We start from the raw sequence: 17,537 nt of genomic DNA, 5'->3' as shown, positions 1-17,537 counted from the left end.
TTTTCAAGAAAAGAACAAAACGTTCGTTTCTGATTCCAGTTTCAAGTAGACTTCATTCCGTGTGTGTTATTAAGAGAGAGAGAGACAGAGAGAGAGAGAGACAGAGAGACAGAGTGACAGACAGACAGAGACAGACAGAGACAGACAGACAGACAGAGACAGACAGACAGACAGACAGAGACAGACAGACAGACAGAAACTGAGCGTCAAGTCATTCAGATGAGATGGTAAACCAAGGCAAGGCAAGGCAAGGCAAGGCAGGGCAAGGCAAGGCAAGGCAGGGCAAGGCAAGGCAGGGCAAGGCAAGGCAGGGCAAGGCAAGGCAGGGCAGGGCAAGGCAAGGCAAGGCAAGGCAGGGCAGGGCAGGGCAAGGCAAGGCAAGGCAAGGCAAGGCAAGGCAAGGCAAGGCAAGGCAAGGCAAGGCAGAGCAAGGCAGGGCAGGGCAAGGCAAGGCAGGGCAAGGCAAGGCAGGGCAAGGAAAGGCAGGGCAAGGCAAGGCAAGGCAGGGCAAGGCAAGGCAGGGCAAGGCAAGGCAAGGCAAGGCAAGGCAGGGCAAGGCAAGGCAAGGCAAGGCAAGGCAGGGCAAGGCAGGGCAGGGCAAGGCAAGGCAGGGCAAGGCAAGGCAGGGCAAGGCAAGGCAAGGCAGGGCAAGGCAAGGCAAGGCAAGGCATGGCAAGGCAGGGCAAGGCAAGGCAGGGCAAGGCAAGGCAAGGCAGGGCAAGGCAAGGCAAGGCAGGGCAGGGCAAGGCAGGGCAAGGAGTTTATTCCGTGTGGCCCCTGGGGGCATTGAAAGATTACATACGTTCACCATCTACACACATCCAATGAATACAAAAAGAGTGATGTCAAAAACAAGGAGTAGGCTCATTCGTTCAATCACTTGATATACACATTGTCAAGTACGATTTCACTTATAATACAAACAAACATAAAAAAAGCAAAAAAATCAATTGGAAAAAAAAAAGCGTATCAACAGACAAGACGTTAATAAAGAGAGCTGCGAAAAGCAGAAACCAAGGATTTAAGTTTTAACAGTATTCTTTGTTGTTTTTTTCATAAAATAATTGGTGGAATTTGATGTCCCATGTGCAGCATGTACTTGGCGCACTGAAAAAGAACCCATGGCAACGTGAGTGCTGTCCTCTGGCGAAATTCAGAAGAAGAAACCCACTCTGATAGGTACAGTACACAGTCATGTTATTTTGGGGTCCTTCAGAGAGGAAGATGACCACGACATCAGTGTCAGCTGGAGGCTCTGTGACTGTGGATCGGGGGTGACTGGAGAGGCCAGTCCAGGCCCGGAAAGCTCGTCCACATGCGGGACACACGTGGGTTGACGCTGCAGTGGGAGTGGAGGCAGCTCGTGCCTTGCGCGCGGCGGGTTTCCTCTGTCCTTCCTTCCTTCCTTCCTTCCTTCCTTCCTTCCTCCCTTCCTTCCTTCTTTCCTTCCTTCCTTCTTTCCTCCCTCTCTCCCCCCCTTCCTCCTTCCTTCCCTCACCCCCCTCCCTCCCTGTATTTGCTGCCATCCTTCCCGTCTTTCGTGATGTATGTATGTATGTCCGTCTGCCTGTCAATCTATGTATGTATGAACACGTCGTTTAGTCAAACTGTCTTTTTAGTCCTTTAGTGTCTGTACACTCTCCAACATGTCTTTCTGTCTCTCTCTCTCTCTCAGTCTCTCTCCCCCTCTCCCCCCATCTCTCACACAGACACAGTCACGCACAGCCACACACACACACACACACACACACACACACACAGAGAAGCCTCCCCCCCCCTCCCCCCTAACCTTAAAAACGACAACAAAAAAACGAAAACAAAACAACAACATAAAAAGAACCCGCTCATTTTCCGAGTGCGTGTGTTGTTGCCAAGCAACTGCGCGAGTGGCTGTGAAACTGACGAATGACGAGCAGCCCTGAAGCCCCGCCCACCGAGTGACGGACAGGCCATAAAAGAGAGCCGTGTGCAGCGTTCGTCCTTTGAAGAGAAAAGTGAGAACGGCAGAAGTGAAAGACCAAGACAGGTGTCCAGTTGACAGCTCCCAGCTTGCCACACCTTGCTGCACAACCGTCACTGGTCAGGTTAGTGATGCCCCTGGTCATCATCAATCAGCATCGTCATCATCATCATAACAATAAAAACACTAATGATATTAATAACAATATTAGTAATGATAACATCAAGAAGAAGAAGAGGATTTATTTTTATACAGCGGTATGATGCAAACAGAAGCAAGCTGTGTTTTCTTCAGTTTAATTAAAGTTTATTCACATGTTGTAATTTTGGACGAAAACAACAACAAAGGAACGAGAACCAAGAACAAAGGTAACCGTGAACTGAATCAAGTCAAATGTCCAGCTGGATGTGCTTTAACTGTGAACTGAATCAAGTCAAATGTCCAGCTGGATGTGCTTTAACTGTGAACTGAATCAAGTCAAATGTCCAGCTGGATGTGCTTTAACTGAACTGAATCAAGTCAAATGTCCGGCTGGATGTGCTTTAACTGTGAACTGAATCAAGTCAAATGTCCGCCTGGATGTGCTTCATAATTTTAATTAATTTTCTAAAACGAATCGAGGAAGCACATCTGCTGAAGCAGGTAGGTGTATTAGATTTTTTGAAGTGATAAAAAGCGCAATCATTGATATTCTAAAAGCACACAGTAATCTGTCTGGATGCACCAACTGTTACACTCCAACACACGAAGACAAAAAGCTTAGTAGTGAGCCAGGCCAGAATGAGCACTGTTCAAATCATCATTGGAATGAAGTCCTGTGAAAGTCGGGAGCATGTTGGTTTTACACAAGAAAATCTCTTCAGGGTGACGGACTTAATAAAACAATAATTTTGACTTTATCTCATTTTTTGCATTTATTTCATGGAATTTGATTTGATTTGATTTAGCGTTCCATTCTGATTTTTTTTTTTTTTTAGGTAGTTACGTTTTAAAATCTAATGTTTATTTCATTTCATTTCATTAATATTTATTATCATTAGTCAAGGGAAACCAGTCTCGTTGAGAAGCACATTTGTGTTGGTCCCTTCACACTGTGAACTGTATTGTAGCCAGTCAACAGTCTGTTTAGTCTGACCAGTCAACGGACTGTTTAGTCTGACCAGTCAGCGGACTGTATATATATATATATATATATATATATATATATATATATATATATATATATATATATATATATATATATATATATATATATATATATATATATATATATATACACACACACACAGAGTGGATTTCCTTGACATAATTTTGCCAGAGGGCAAGTCTTTCGCTGCCATAAACTTCAGCGCGCCAAGTGCGTGCTGCACACAGAAGCTCGGTTCATCGTCTCATCCGACTTGCTGCACGCTCAGTTCATTTTTCAGTCAAACTCGGGAGAAAGGTCGACAGTGGGATTGGAACCCACACCCTCCTGGACTGTGTATTGGCAGCTGGGCGAGATGACCATTGTGCCACCTTCCTCATGTGCCAGGGACGTGGTGGTCCATTAGTCAACCCTATGGTCCCTTGAAGGTCTTCGTCTCACGTTAATTCTGTTCGTTTTAACCTCTTTGAAAGTCTGCCCGAAACACTATCATGTCCACGAAATGTGGAAATCACTACAACAGATTTTTAATAAAAAGTTATCCGTCACTATTTAAGTACACTTTTGTTATCTGACTGTCAACATGTCACACTGTCAACATGTTACACTCAGTGTAAGGACAGGGGACAGTTCAGCACAAGATCAGGTGATCACACTCAGTGTAAAGACAGGGGACAGTTCAGCACAAGATCAGGTGATCACACTCAGTGTAAGGACAGGGGACAGTTCAGCACAAGATGAGGTGATCACACTCAGTGTAAGGACAGGGGACAGTTCAGCACAAGATCAGGTGATCACACTCAGTGTAAAGACAGGGGACAGTTCAGCACCAGATCAGGTGATCACACTCAGTGTAAAGACAGGGGACAGTTCAGCACAAGATGAGGTGATCACACTCAGTGTAAAGACAGGGGACAGTTCAGCACAAGATGAGGTGATCACACTCAGTGTAAAGACAGGGGACAGTTCAGCACAAGATGAGGTGATCACACTCAATTTAAGGACAGGGGACAGTTCAGCACAAGATGAGGTGATCACACTCAATATAAAGACCGGGGACAGTTCAGCACAAGATCAGGTGATCACACTCAGTGTTAGGACGGGACAGTTCAGCTCAAGATCAGTTGATGGTCAAGGTGATTTGATTCCCAACAATTTATAACACCAATCGCTGAGGACATCTACCACCATGTGTTGGGTAGCTGTTGTGGTTTCTGTTACTGGTAGTATGACTGATGACCATCATGTTGGGTAGCTGTTGTGGTTTCTGTTACTGGTAGTATGACTGATGACCATCATGTGTTGGGTAGCTGATGTGGTTTCTGTTACTGGTAGTATGACTGATGACCATCATGTTGGGTAGCTGTTGTGGTTTCTGTTACTGGTAGCATGACTGATGACCACAACGTGTTGGGTAGCTGTTGTGGTTTCTGTTACTGGTAGCATGACTGATGACCACAATGTTGGGTAACTGATGTGGTTTCTGTTACTGGTAGTATGACTGATGACCATCATGTTGGGTAGCTGTTGTGGTTTCTGTTACTGGTAGTATGACTGATGACCATCATGTTGGGTAGCTGTTGTGGTTTCTGTTACTGGTAGTATGACTGATGACCACAATGTGTTGGGTAGCTGATGTGGTTTCTGTTACTGGTAGTATGACTGATGACCACAATGTGTTGGGTAGCTGATGTGGTTTCTGTTACTGGTAGTATGACTGATGACCACAACGTGTTGGGTAGCTGTTGTGGTTTCTGTTACTGGTAGTATGACTGATGACCATCATGTTGGGTAGCTGTTGTGGTTTCTGTTACTGGTAGTATGACTGATGACCACAATGTGTTGGGTAGCTGATGTGGTTTCTGTTACTGGTAGCATGACTGATGACCATCATGTGTTGGGTAGCTGTTGTGGTTTCTGTTACTGGTAGTATGACTGATGACCACAATGTTGGGTAGCTGTTGTGGTTTCTGTTACTGGTAGTATGACTGATGACCACAATGTGTTGGGTAGCTGTTGTGGTTTCTGTTACTGGTAGTATGACTGATGACCACAATGTGTTGGGTAGCTGTTGTGGTTTCTGTTACTGGTAGTATGACTGATGACCACAATGTGTTGGGTAGCTGTTGTGGTTTCTGTTACTGGTAGTATGACTGATGACCACAATGTGTTGGGTAGCTGTTGTGGTTTCTGTTACTGGTAGTATGACTGATGACCACAATGTGTTGGGTAGCTGTTGTGGTTTCTGTTACTGGTAGTATGACTGATGACCACAATGTGTTGGGTAGCTGTTGTGGTTTCTGTTACTGGTAGTATGACTGATGACCACAATGTTGGGTAGCTGTTGTGGTTTCTGTTACTGGTAGTATGACTGATGACCACAATGTGTTGGGTAGCTGTTGTGGTTTCTGTTACTGGTAGTATGACTGATGACCACAATGTGTTGGGTAGCTGATGTGGTTTCTGTTACTGGTAGTATGACTGATGACCACAATGTGTTGGGTAGCTGTTGTGGTTTCTGTTACTGGTAGTATGACTGATGACCATCATGTTGGGTAGCTGTTGTGGTTTCTGTTACTGGTAGTATGACTGATGACCACAACGTGTTGGGTAGCTGTTGTGGTTTCTGTTACTGGTAGTATGACTGATGACCATCATGTTGGGTAGCTGTTGTGGTTTCTGTTACTGGTAGTATGACTGATGACCACAACGTGTTGGGTAGCTGTACAGCAGAATACAGTACAACACAGCACAACACAGTACAGCAGAATACAGTACAACACAACACAGTACAGCAGAATACAGTACAACACAACACAACACAGTACAGCAGAATACAGTACAACACAACACAGTACAGCAGAATACAGTACAACACAACACAGTACAGCAGAATACAGCACAACACAGTACAGCAGAATACAGTACAACACAACACAGTACAGCAGAACACAGTACAACACAACACAGTACAGCAGAATACAGTACAACACAACACAGTACAGCAGAATACAGTACAACACAACACAGTACAGCAGAATACAGTACAACACAACACAACACAGTACAGCAGAATACAGTACAACACAACACAGTACAGTACAGCAGAATACAGTACAACACAACACAGTACAGTACAGCAGAATACAGTACAACACAACACAACACAACACAACACAGTACAGCAGAATACAGTACAACACAACACAGTACAGCAGAACACAGTACAACACAACACAGTACAGCAGAATACAATACAACACAGTACAGTACAGTACAGCAGAATACAGTACAACACAACACAACACAACACAGTACAGCAGAATACAGTACAACACAGTACAGTACAGTACAGCAGAATACAGTACAACACAACACAACACAACACAACACAGTACAGCAGAATACAGTACAACACAACACAACACAACACAGTACAGCAGAACACAGTACAACACAACACAGTACAGTACAGCAGAATACAGTACAACACAACACAGTACAGTACAGCAGAATACAGTACAACACAACACAGTACAGCAGAATACAGTACAACACAACACAGTACAGCAGAATACAGTACAACACAACACAGTACAGTACAGCAGAATACAGTACAACACAACACAGTACAGCAGAATACAGTACAACACAACACAACACAACACAGTACAGCAGAATACAGTACAACACAACACAACACAACACAACACAGTACAACACAACACAACACAACACAACACAGTACAACACAACACAACACGACACAGTACAGCAGAACACAGTACAACACAACACAGTACAGTACAGCAGAATACAGTACAACACAACACAGAACAGTACAGCAGAACACAGTACAACACAACACAGTACAGCAGAATACAGTACAACACAACACAGAACAGTACAGCAGAATACAGTACAACACAACACAGTACAGTACAGCAGAATACAGTACAACACAACACAACACAACACAACACAACACAGTACAGCAGAATACAGTACAACACAACACAGTACAGTACAGCAGAATACAGTACAACACAACACAGTACAGCAGAATACAGTACAACACAACACAGTACAGTACAGCAGAATACAGTACAACACAACACAACACAACACAACACAGTACAGCAGAATACAGTACAACACAACACAACACAACACAACACAGTACAGCAGAACACAGTACAACACAGTACAGTACAGCAGAATACAGTACAACACAGAACAGTACAGCAGAATACAGTACAACACAACACAGAACAGTACAGCAGAATACAGTACAACACAACACAGAACAGTACAGCAGAATACAGTACAACACAACACAGTACAGCAGAACACAGTACAACACAACACAGTACAGCAGAATACAGTACAGCACAACACAGTACAGCAGAACACAGTACAACACAACACAGTACAGTACAGCAGAACACAGTACAACACAACACAACACAGTACAGCAGAATACAGTACAACACAACACAACACAGTACAGCAGAACACAGTACAACACAACACAGTACAGCAGAATACAGTACAACACAACACAGTACAGTACAGCAGAATACAGTACAACACAACACAGTACAGCAGAATACAGTACAACACAACACAACACAGTACAGCAGAACACAGTACAACACAACACAACACAACACAGTACAGCAGAACACAGTACAACACAACACAACACAGTACAGCAGAACACAGTACAACACAACACAACACAGTACAGCAGAATACAGTACAACACAACACAACACAGTACAGCAGAACACAGTACAACACAACACAACACAGTACAGCAGAACACAGTACAACACAACACAACACAGTACAGCAGAATACAGTACAACACAACACAACACAGTACAGCAGAACACAGTACAACACAACACAACACAGTACAGCAGAACACAGTACAACACAACACAGTACAGCAGAATACAGTACAACACAACACAGTACAGCAGAATACAGTACAACACAACACAACACAGTACAGCAGAATACAGTACAACACAACACAGTACAGTACAGCAGAATACAGTACAACACAACACAGTACAGCAGAATACAGTACAACACAACACAGTACAGCAGAATACAGTACAACACAACACAGTACAGCAGAATACAGTACAACACAACACAGTACAGCAGAATACAGTACAACACAACACAGTACAGTACAGCAGAATACAGTACAGCAGAACACAGTACAGCAGAACACAATGCGACACGAGGCAGCCCTGTCATTTCTGATCTTTTCTCTCTTTCTCTTTCAGCACTTGTTTCGCTCATATCTTTTTGCTAACCCCTCTTCTCTCTCTCTGCCTGCCTTCCTGTCTCTCTCTCGGCTCTCTCCCTGTCTTTTCTCGCGTTCCCAGCATGCATCGTCTCTCTGGGCCAGGTTGTCATCGGTTGTGAAGAACGTGAAGGAGCGTTGAGTCGGCAGTGATCAAGTCTGATGAAACTTTCTGTCTCTCTGTCCCTGTCTCCTCTCTGTCTCACTCTGTCTGTCTGTCTGTCTGTCTCTCTGTCTTCCTGTCTCTTTCTCTGTCTCTATCTTCATTTGTTTCTTTTTCTGTCTGTCTCTCTGTTTGTTTGTCTGTCTGTCTCTGTCCCACTCTGCCTCTCTTCTCGCGTCTCGATTCCATTACCAGAAATTTACCGTGGTCCATTTTGATAATAATAATAATAATAATAATAATAATGACAATAACAGATTGGGATGAATGGAAAGCTCTATAAATGTGTGAAGAGCATGTTGTTAAAACAAGAATAAGATGTGGCGATGAACTTACTGTATGTATTAACTGTACAGTAGGAGTACAGCAGGGAGGCGTCTGTAGCCCTGCATTGTTTTCATTGTTCATAAACGATTCAGCATTGATGTAATAGACCGAGGGAGACACAGTGCGAGATTTGCTGTGGACTTCATAGAATTATTCATTTCACTGCTGGTTCATGGTGTAGGCTGTGGACTTCATGGAATTATTCATTTCACTGCTGGTTCATGGTGTAGGCTGTAGACTTCATGGAATTATTCATTTCACTGCTGGCTGATGGTATAGGCTGTGGACTTCATGGAATTATTCATGTCACTGCTGGTTCATGGTGTAGGCTGTGGACTTCATGGAATTATTCATGTCACTGCTGGTTCATGGTATAGGCTGTGGACTTCATGGAATTATTCATTTCACTGCTGGTTCATGGTATAGGCTGTGGACTTCATGGAATCATTCATTTCACTGCTGGCTGATGCTATAGGCTGTGGACTTCATGGAATTATTCATTTCACCGCTGGTTCATGTAGTTTTGTTCTCAGATGCAGCTACCAGTATGCAGACGCAACTAGATGATTTGAAAAATTCAGCAAATAAATTGCAGTTACAGATTATCATCGACAATTGCAGCATAAGCGTCTTCAGGAAGGGAGGTTGTTTAGCTTGGAGGAAAATGGGTACAAGATGGTATTGTGATGTCTGTTGCGAATGCTTATAACTATCTTGGGGATATATTTTCTCACCTGTTAATTTTGTGGATTTCTTTTCAAAATCAGGAGGAAGGTGGCAGAATGGTCAGGACGCCCATGTGGCCAAACAGAGAATTCGTGAGGGTCGGGATTCGAATCCTGCTTCCACCCTTTGTCCCCAGTTCGGAAAATCAAAGTGAGGTCTGGTCCTTGGGATGAGACGATGATCCGAGATGCTGCGTGCAGCACGCACTGGTACACTGTCTGTCTTTCTGCCTGTCAGTCCGTCCTTCTGTCTTTCTTTCTATTTTCCTGCCTGTTTTTATTTTTCTCTTTTTCTCTTTCCTTCTATCTTTCTTTCTGTCGTTTTTCAATCTATTTTTCTTTCTGTCTTTCTTTCTGTCGTTATTCAATCTTTCTATTTTTCTTTCTATCTTTCTTTCTGTCGTTATTCAATCTTTCTATTTTTCTTTCTATCTTTCTTTCTGTCGTTATTCAATTTTTTTGTCTATCTTTCTATCTGTCTTTCTTTCTATCGTTTTTCAATCTTTCTGTCTTTCTATCTTTCTTGTTTCGTTTTTCAATCTTTCTTTCTATCTTTCTATCTATCTTTCTTTCTGTCGTTTTTCAATCTTTCTATCTTTATTTCTTTCTGTCTTTTTTCAATCTTTTTATCATTCTTTTTGTCGATTTTCAGTCTTTCTATATTTCTGTCGTTTTTCAATCTCTCTATCTTTCTGTCTTTCTTTCTGTCGTTTTTCAATCTTTCTGTCTTTCTTTCTGTCGTTTTTCAATCTTTCTGTCTTTCTTTCTATCTTTATTTCTGTTGTTTTTCAATCTTTCTATCTTTCTGTCGTTTTTCAATCTTTCTATCATTCTTTCTGTCGTATTTCAATCTTTCTTTCTATCTTTCTTTCTGTCGTATTTCAATCTTTCTGTCTATCTTTCTTTCTATCTTTCTTTCTGTCGTATTTCAATCTTTCTATCTTTCTTTCTATATGTCGTTTTTCAATCTTTCTTTCTATCTTTCTTTCTGTCGTTTTCCAATCTTTCTTTCTATCTTTCTTTCTGTCGTTTTCCAATCTTTCTTTCTATCTTTCTATCTTTATTTCTGTCGTTTTTCAATCTTTCTTTCTATCTTTCTTTCTGTCGTATTTCAATCTTTCTTTCTATCTTTCTTTCTGTCGTATTTCAATCTTTCTTTCTATCTTTCTTTCTGTCGTTTTCCAATCTTTCTTTCTATCTTTCTATCTTTATTTCTGTCGTTTTTCAATCTTTCTTTCTATCTTTCTTTCTGTCGTATTTCAATCTTTCTTTCTATCTTTCTTTCTGTCGTTTTCCAATCTTTCTTTCTATCTTTATTTCTGTCGTTTTTCAATCTTTCTTTCTATCTTTCTATCTTTATTTCTGTCGTTTTTCAATCTTTCTTTCTATCTTTCTATCTGTCGTTTTTCAATTTTCCTTTCTATCATTCTTTTTGTCGTTTTTAAATCTTTGTCTTTCTTTCTATCATTCTTTTTGTCGTTTTTCGATCTTTCTATCTATCTGTCGTTTTTAAATCTTTCTATCATTCTTTCTGTCGTTTTTCAGTCTATCTTTCTGTCTGTTGTATTTCAATCTGTCTATCTTTCTTTCTGTCGTTTTTCAATCTCTCTTTCTATCTGTCGTTTTTCAGTCTTTCTGTCTTTCTTTCTGTCTATCTATCTTTCTTTCTGTTGTTTTTCAATCTTTATTTCTATCTTTCTATCCTTCTTTCTGTCGTTTCTCAATCTTTGTCTTTCTATCTTTCTTTCTGTCGTTTTTCAGTCTCTCTTTCTATCTTTATTTCTGTCGTTTTTCAATCTTTCTATCTTTCTTTCTGTCTTTCTCTCTGTCGTTTTTCAATCTTTCTATCTTTCTTTCTATCTATCTTTCTTTCTTTCTGTCTTTCTTTCTGTCGTTTTTCAATCTTTCTTTCTATCTTTCTTTCTGTCTTTCTGTCGTTTTTCAATCTTTGTCTGTCTTTCTATCTGTCTTTCTGTCGTTTTTCAATCTTTCTGTCTGCTTTCAATTTTTCGTTCTGTCTTTCTTTCCATCGTTTTTTCTTTCTTTCTTTCTGGCTTTCTTTTTCTTTTTTTTCCTTTTTGTCATTATTTCTATCTTTCTAGTTCCATTTTTCTGTGTTTCTTTTCATCCTTATTTCTATCCTCTCTTATTATCGTTCCTTCTGTGTGTGTGTGTGTGTGTGTGTGTGTGTGTGTGCGCGCGCTCGCGCGCAAAAAGATATAATTATGAAAATGAGACCATGCGGCCTGGCACAAATCCACACAACTCCAGATGGCACTGATGCTTGGTTTAAATATTTAGATTTTTCGGCGCTTTCTTCCTTTTGTGTGTGTGTTTTATTCCGCACGTAAGTTGTTTTCTAGTTTATTTGCAATTACAAGAGCTATTACGATGAGCACAGAAAACATACTGAGCAATGATGACTGAGCATAGGAAACATATTGAGCAATTATGACTGAGCACAGGAAACATACTGAGCGATGATGACTGAGCATAGGAAACATATTGAGCAATTATGACTGAGCACAGGAAACATACTGAGCGATGATGACTGAGCACAGGAAACACACTGAGCAATGATCATTGAGCAGCAATGATAGCTGGGCACAGGAAACACACTGAGCAATAATGACTGAGCAGCAATGATAGCTGGGCACAGGAAACACACTGAGCAATGATCATTGAGCAGCAATGATAGCTGGGCACAAGAAACATACTGAGCAATACTGACTGAGCACAGGAAACACACTGAGCAATGATCATTGAGCAGCAATGATAGCTGGGCACAGGAAACACACTGAGCAATGATCATTGAGCAGCAATGATAGCTGGGCACAGGAAACACACTGAGCAATAATGACTGAGCAGCAATGATAGCTGGGCACAGGAAACACACTGAGCAATGATCATTGAGCAGCAATGATAGCTGGGCACAGGAAACATACTGAGAAATAATGATTGAGCACAGGAAACACACTGAGCAATGATCATTGAGCAGCAATGATAGCTGGGCACAGGAAACACACTGAGCAATGATCATTGAGCAGCAATGATAGCTGAGCACAGGAAACACACTGAGCAATGATCATTGAGCAGCAATGATAGCTGGGCACAGGAAACATACTGAGCACGGGAAACATTTGACATTATTGAGCAATGACCGAGCACAGAAACACACACTGAGCACAGACAACAGCACGGTTGAGGCCGGAGGAAGAAGTGTCGCCCATGACCGGACGGTGGGCAGTGGCGGGAATCGACCCCGCAACTCCCAGTCGTCAGCTGGCCTTCCCACCGGCCCCGCCCTCCCTCAGCGAGGCGCCGTGCTGCAGTCTGCTGCCCTCTAGCGGACTGACCGGTCCACGTAAAAAGAGGCGCCGTGCTGCAGTCTGCTGCCCTCTAGCGGACTGACCGGTCCACGTAAAAAGAGGCGCCGTGCTGCAGTCTGCTGGCCTCTAGCGGACTGACCGGTCCACGTAAAAAGAGGCGCCGTGCTGCAGTCTGTTGCCCTCTAGCGGACTGACCGGTCCACGTAAAAAGAGGCGCCGTGCTGCAGTCTGCTGCCCTCTAGCGGACTGACCGCTCCACGTAAAAAGAGGCGCCGTGCTGCAGTCTGTTGCCCTCTAGCGGACTGACCGGTCCACGTAAAAAGAGGCGCCGTGCTGCAGTCTGCTGCCCTCTAGCGGACTGACCGCTTCACGTAAAAAGATGACCGCTCCCCGATGGCCTCACTTCAAAGGGAATTGAAAATGACCGACAGAGGGCGCCACGGGAAAAACAGGGGCAGGGAATCCATTCTTGACTCCGGAGTGGTTGGACAATATGTGATGGCTGGTTGGGTTTGTAGGGTTTGTGCTTTTTTTTTCTCCCTGAATACAGAGAAATGGGGTTTTTCACACACACACACACACACACACACACACGAAGAAGCAAGGGGGTGGATAACTCTGACCAGCCTGTTGGCGACATGAAATATTCAGTCCCCTTCAAACCGATGGCAGCTTTGACAAGAGAAGCACAGCGGACAGCGAGGGACATTGAATCCCTGCTGACAGCTTCTGTCGTGTTCGGCAAGGGGAGGCCCCACCTCGCCTCGCGTCCATCCATGGCTGTCTCCACTGCCTGCTAATGGCACGTTCTGTCCGCTATGGCACACAACTGCCATGCCGTTACACCTGTGCCAAACACCTGGATGGCACACAACTGTCAGCAATGGCACAGAAGTGGAGTGGTGGCCAGGAGTTAACGTGTCCGCCGAGGAAGCGAGAAAATCTGAGTGCACTGGTTCGAATCCCACAGTCGCCAGCATCTTCTCCCCCTAAAACCAGACCTTGAGTGGTGGTCTGGAGACTAGTCATTCAGACGAGACGATAAAACGAGGTCCGTGTGCAGCATGCACTTAGCGCACGTACAAGAACCCACGGCAACAAAAGGATTGTCCCTGGCAAAAATCTGTAGAAAAAAAATCCACTTGGATCGGTAAGCAAACAGAATTGAAAGCAGAAAGATACACAAAAAGGAGTGACGCTCCCTGTGTTGTGACAAAATGAGTAATACAATACAATACAATACAGTACAATACAATACAATCAGTCGTGGAAAGGCTGTTAATTACAAGAAAGAAACATTTAAGAACTACCTCGCGGACAGTGAGCCCGAAAACCACAAAGAAATGAAGAAAGCAAACACTGAAAGTGATATGACACTAGCCCAAGCTAAAAATGATTATTGGTCATCGTTTTGTTCACAAGAAATTTCAGATCATAAAGACTTAAATAAAGTTTGGACAAAAATGAAAGAAATGAAAAATCGAATCAAGTTACCAAGTTGCCCAATATCAAACGACTCACAAAACAAGTTTCTATCAGATAAGGAAAAGGCAGAAATCTTTGTTGAAATGTTTGCGCAAAATAGTAAAAACGAGTGTAAGACACACAGAGACACAGAAGAAAACAGTCCTTTATACAGTGATCCGACTCCGCAGAATGACTTGTGGTTTAATTCTCCTATTGCATATGAAGAGCTACAAACCGCAACAGCTTCCCTTAGCAATAAAAAAAAAGTTCCGTTGGCATCGATGCAATATCAAATGAGATGATAAAAAACATCCCAGAAAAATGTATCATTTTCCTTCACAAAATATATCAGACATGTTGGGTATCTGGAAGTGTACCACAGATATGGAAAAGATCGATAATGGTACCAGTTCTAAAAGCAGGAAAACCTAAACGTAATAAAAAAAAATAGTATAGGCCTATTGCTTTGACCTTGCATGTCAGTAAACTAATGGGAAAAAAATAGTCCTGCTGAGAATAATAACTTACTGTGAAAAATACAATATCATTCCAGTGAATCAGGCGGGTTTTAGAAAAGGAAGATTAACAGTCGAACACCTAGTAAAAATTACAACTCAAATAAAACGTCAGTTTGCCCCCAGAAAAAGTGTCTTGGCAACGTTTTTTGATGTTAAAAAAGCCTACGATCAGGTTTGGCACAAACGTCTGCTATACAAACTGAAATCAGTCGAAATATCTGGTAATCTCTATGGGTATGTAAAAAGCTTTTCATCTAATAGAACTATCCAAGCAAGGGTGGGAACACATTATTCTTTGCCACATAAACTTGACATGGGAATTCCACAGGGCTCAGTTATAGCCCCTATACTTTTTAATATTCTTATTCAGGATCTCCCAAAGGTATTGTCAAATCGTGTAGTTATAGTACAGTATGCTGATGACATTTGTATGTGGATGGGTGTCACTCTAAAAAAGTCAACCCCACAAAGAGCACAGAAATTACATACGGCATTTGTATCAATCTGATCTTGACAACCTTGGTAACTACATGTTTGAAAATGGTCTAGCCTTGTCGACAGAAAAAAAACATGTATGATGTTGTTTAATTCAGGTGGTAACCTATCTAGCATGCCAGTTTTTAAATTACTTGGTGACGTCATTGATTATGAACAGGTGGTGAAGTTTTCAGGTGTTTATCTTACTTCAAAACTGGCATGGAACATTCACTTTGATTGTGATGGAGTCTCCCGTCTGACCGACGGATGAGTAAGCAGGCAGGCTTATCTGTCGGTGTGTGTCCTCATATGGGAGAAGAGGCCGATTCTGGATGCGCAGCACTTCCCACAGGTGTTGCAAGGGAAAACGTCTCCACAAGTTGAGCCCTGCTTCCTTCGCTCACGCTTCTCCTTAATGGCCAGCGTTCTCTTGTTTTCAAACCAGTTTTAGGCCACTAGAACACAGCATCCTCCAGCAAGAGCGGTCAAAGGCATCAGTTTCCCAGGAAGCGATGTCTATGTCACAGGCTTTGAGGTAAGTCTTCAAGGTGTCCTTGAAGCGCTTGCAGGGACTTCCGAGTTCACGGTGGCCTTCCTTCAGCTGGCCATACAAAAGCATCTTCGGGATCCTGCTGTCTGTCATGCGGACAACGTGTCCTATCCAGCGTAGCTGGCACTAGATCAGCAGGCTTTCGATTACATCTTAACAAAGGAAGGAAAAGTATCAATCTAATGAAAATTCTAAGCCGCTTACCTTGGGGAATGGATACAAAAACATTGACCCATCTTTCCATGGCTCTTGTAAGATCTAAGTTAACGTATGCACAAGAAATACTTTTCAGTGCACCTAAATATCTATTACAAAAATTCAAAGTGTAGACTGTAAGGCTATCAAAATTGCCCTCGGAGTGCCCTTTCATGCATCCAACCAGGAAACGTACAAAACAGCGGGAATTCTTCCTTTAAATGAGCATCGTGAGTTAGCAACAGCAAAATTCGCTGTGAGATACACTTCTGTGACAAAAAATTCATTGCTGATGAACTGGCAGTGAGATCTGACATTGATTTTCCTGAAAGAACTAAAGCTATTTCATCACAAGAAACAGTTGCAACTTACGTTTCAAATCTATTAAAAGAATCTGGTGTTAACATGAACGAGTTAGCTGTAAAACCATCTTATACTCCTATTCCTTTTTGGGAAATGTTGAAAGCGGATTTTGACATCGCTTATTCTGAAACAAAAAAGGAAGAAAGCATCAATATCACGACGAGTACTGCCAGAATACACATAGCAGAAAAATACCAGAATCATCTCCATATATTTACAGATGGATCCGTTCTTGAATACAAAAATGCTTGCGCGGCTTTTTCTATTCCCGCTTTTAAAGTTGAAAAATCTTACTTTATTGGGAAGAATCTTTCCATTTTTACGGCTGAACTTGTTGTTTATATACAAGCTTTGAGCTACTTGGTGAGCCATCAAATAGTTTTCTTGAAAACAGCATATTTTGTAGATTCCAAATCAGTACTTTATGCTCTAGAATCATTTAGCCTTGAAACAAGACCTGCCTTAGTTATTGAGGCAAATCATTTGGTACATTGTTTGAGGATTAAAGGTACTGATGTCAGTTTTTGACTTAGTTATTGAGGCAAATCATTTGGTACATTGTTTGAGGATTAAAGGTACTGATGTCAGTTTTTTACTTAGTTATTGAGGCAAATCATTTGGTACATTGTTTGAGGATTAAAGGTACTGATGTCAGTTTTTGATGTCAGTTTCATGTGGGCATTCGTGGCAATGAAACTACTGAAAAAGCAGCTAAAAGAGGAGCACAAGATTCAGAAAAATCGACAAAAATAATTGTCCGACTTTCCGTGAAAGAAGCATACACTATGTTAGAAAAATCAGCATGGGTCGATTACATAAACGACGGAAGGCAAAGTTTTCACAACAGAAAGGGACACTATTCCCCGAACATATTATAAACGAAAAAATGACGATTTCATCAGCTAGCTTGCTATACAAGATTAATAACCTCTACTCTCTTCCGTATAAAACTTGACGCGCTGAAGACAAAATATTGTAAAAATGTTATATGCA

The 17,537-nt window shown here is 42.1% G+C and overlaps 1 protein-coding gene across 1 annotated transcript in view; it reads left to right on the top strand.

The window, feature by feature from the left end:
* The first annotated feature begins 2,004 nt into the window (after positions 1-2,004).
* Positions 2,005-17,537, top strand: part of LOC143278097 (conotoxin vil14a-like) — a 45,451-nt gene continuing 29,918 nt past the window's right edge. Inside the window, exon 1 of the mRNA XM_076583128.1 lies at positions 2,005-2,084. The gene's annotated coding sequence lies outside the window, so the exon portion shown is untranslated. The remainder of the gene's footprint in view (positions 2,085-17,537) is intronic.

Source organism: Babylonia areolata, chromosome 35 (genome assembly GCF_041734735.1).
Source record: "Babylonia areolata isolate BAREFJ2019XMU chromosome 35, ASM4173473v1, whole genome shotgun sequence".
NCBI classification, from domain to species: Eukaryota; Metazoa; Mollusca; class Gastropoda; order Neogastropoda; family Buccinidae; genus Babylonia; species Babylonia areolata.
Note: the sequence above shows the minus strand (reverse complement) of the source record. Positions and strands in the feature narration are given on the sequence as shown.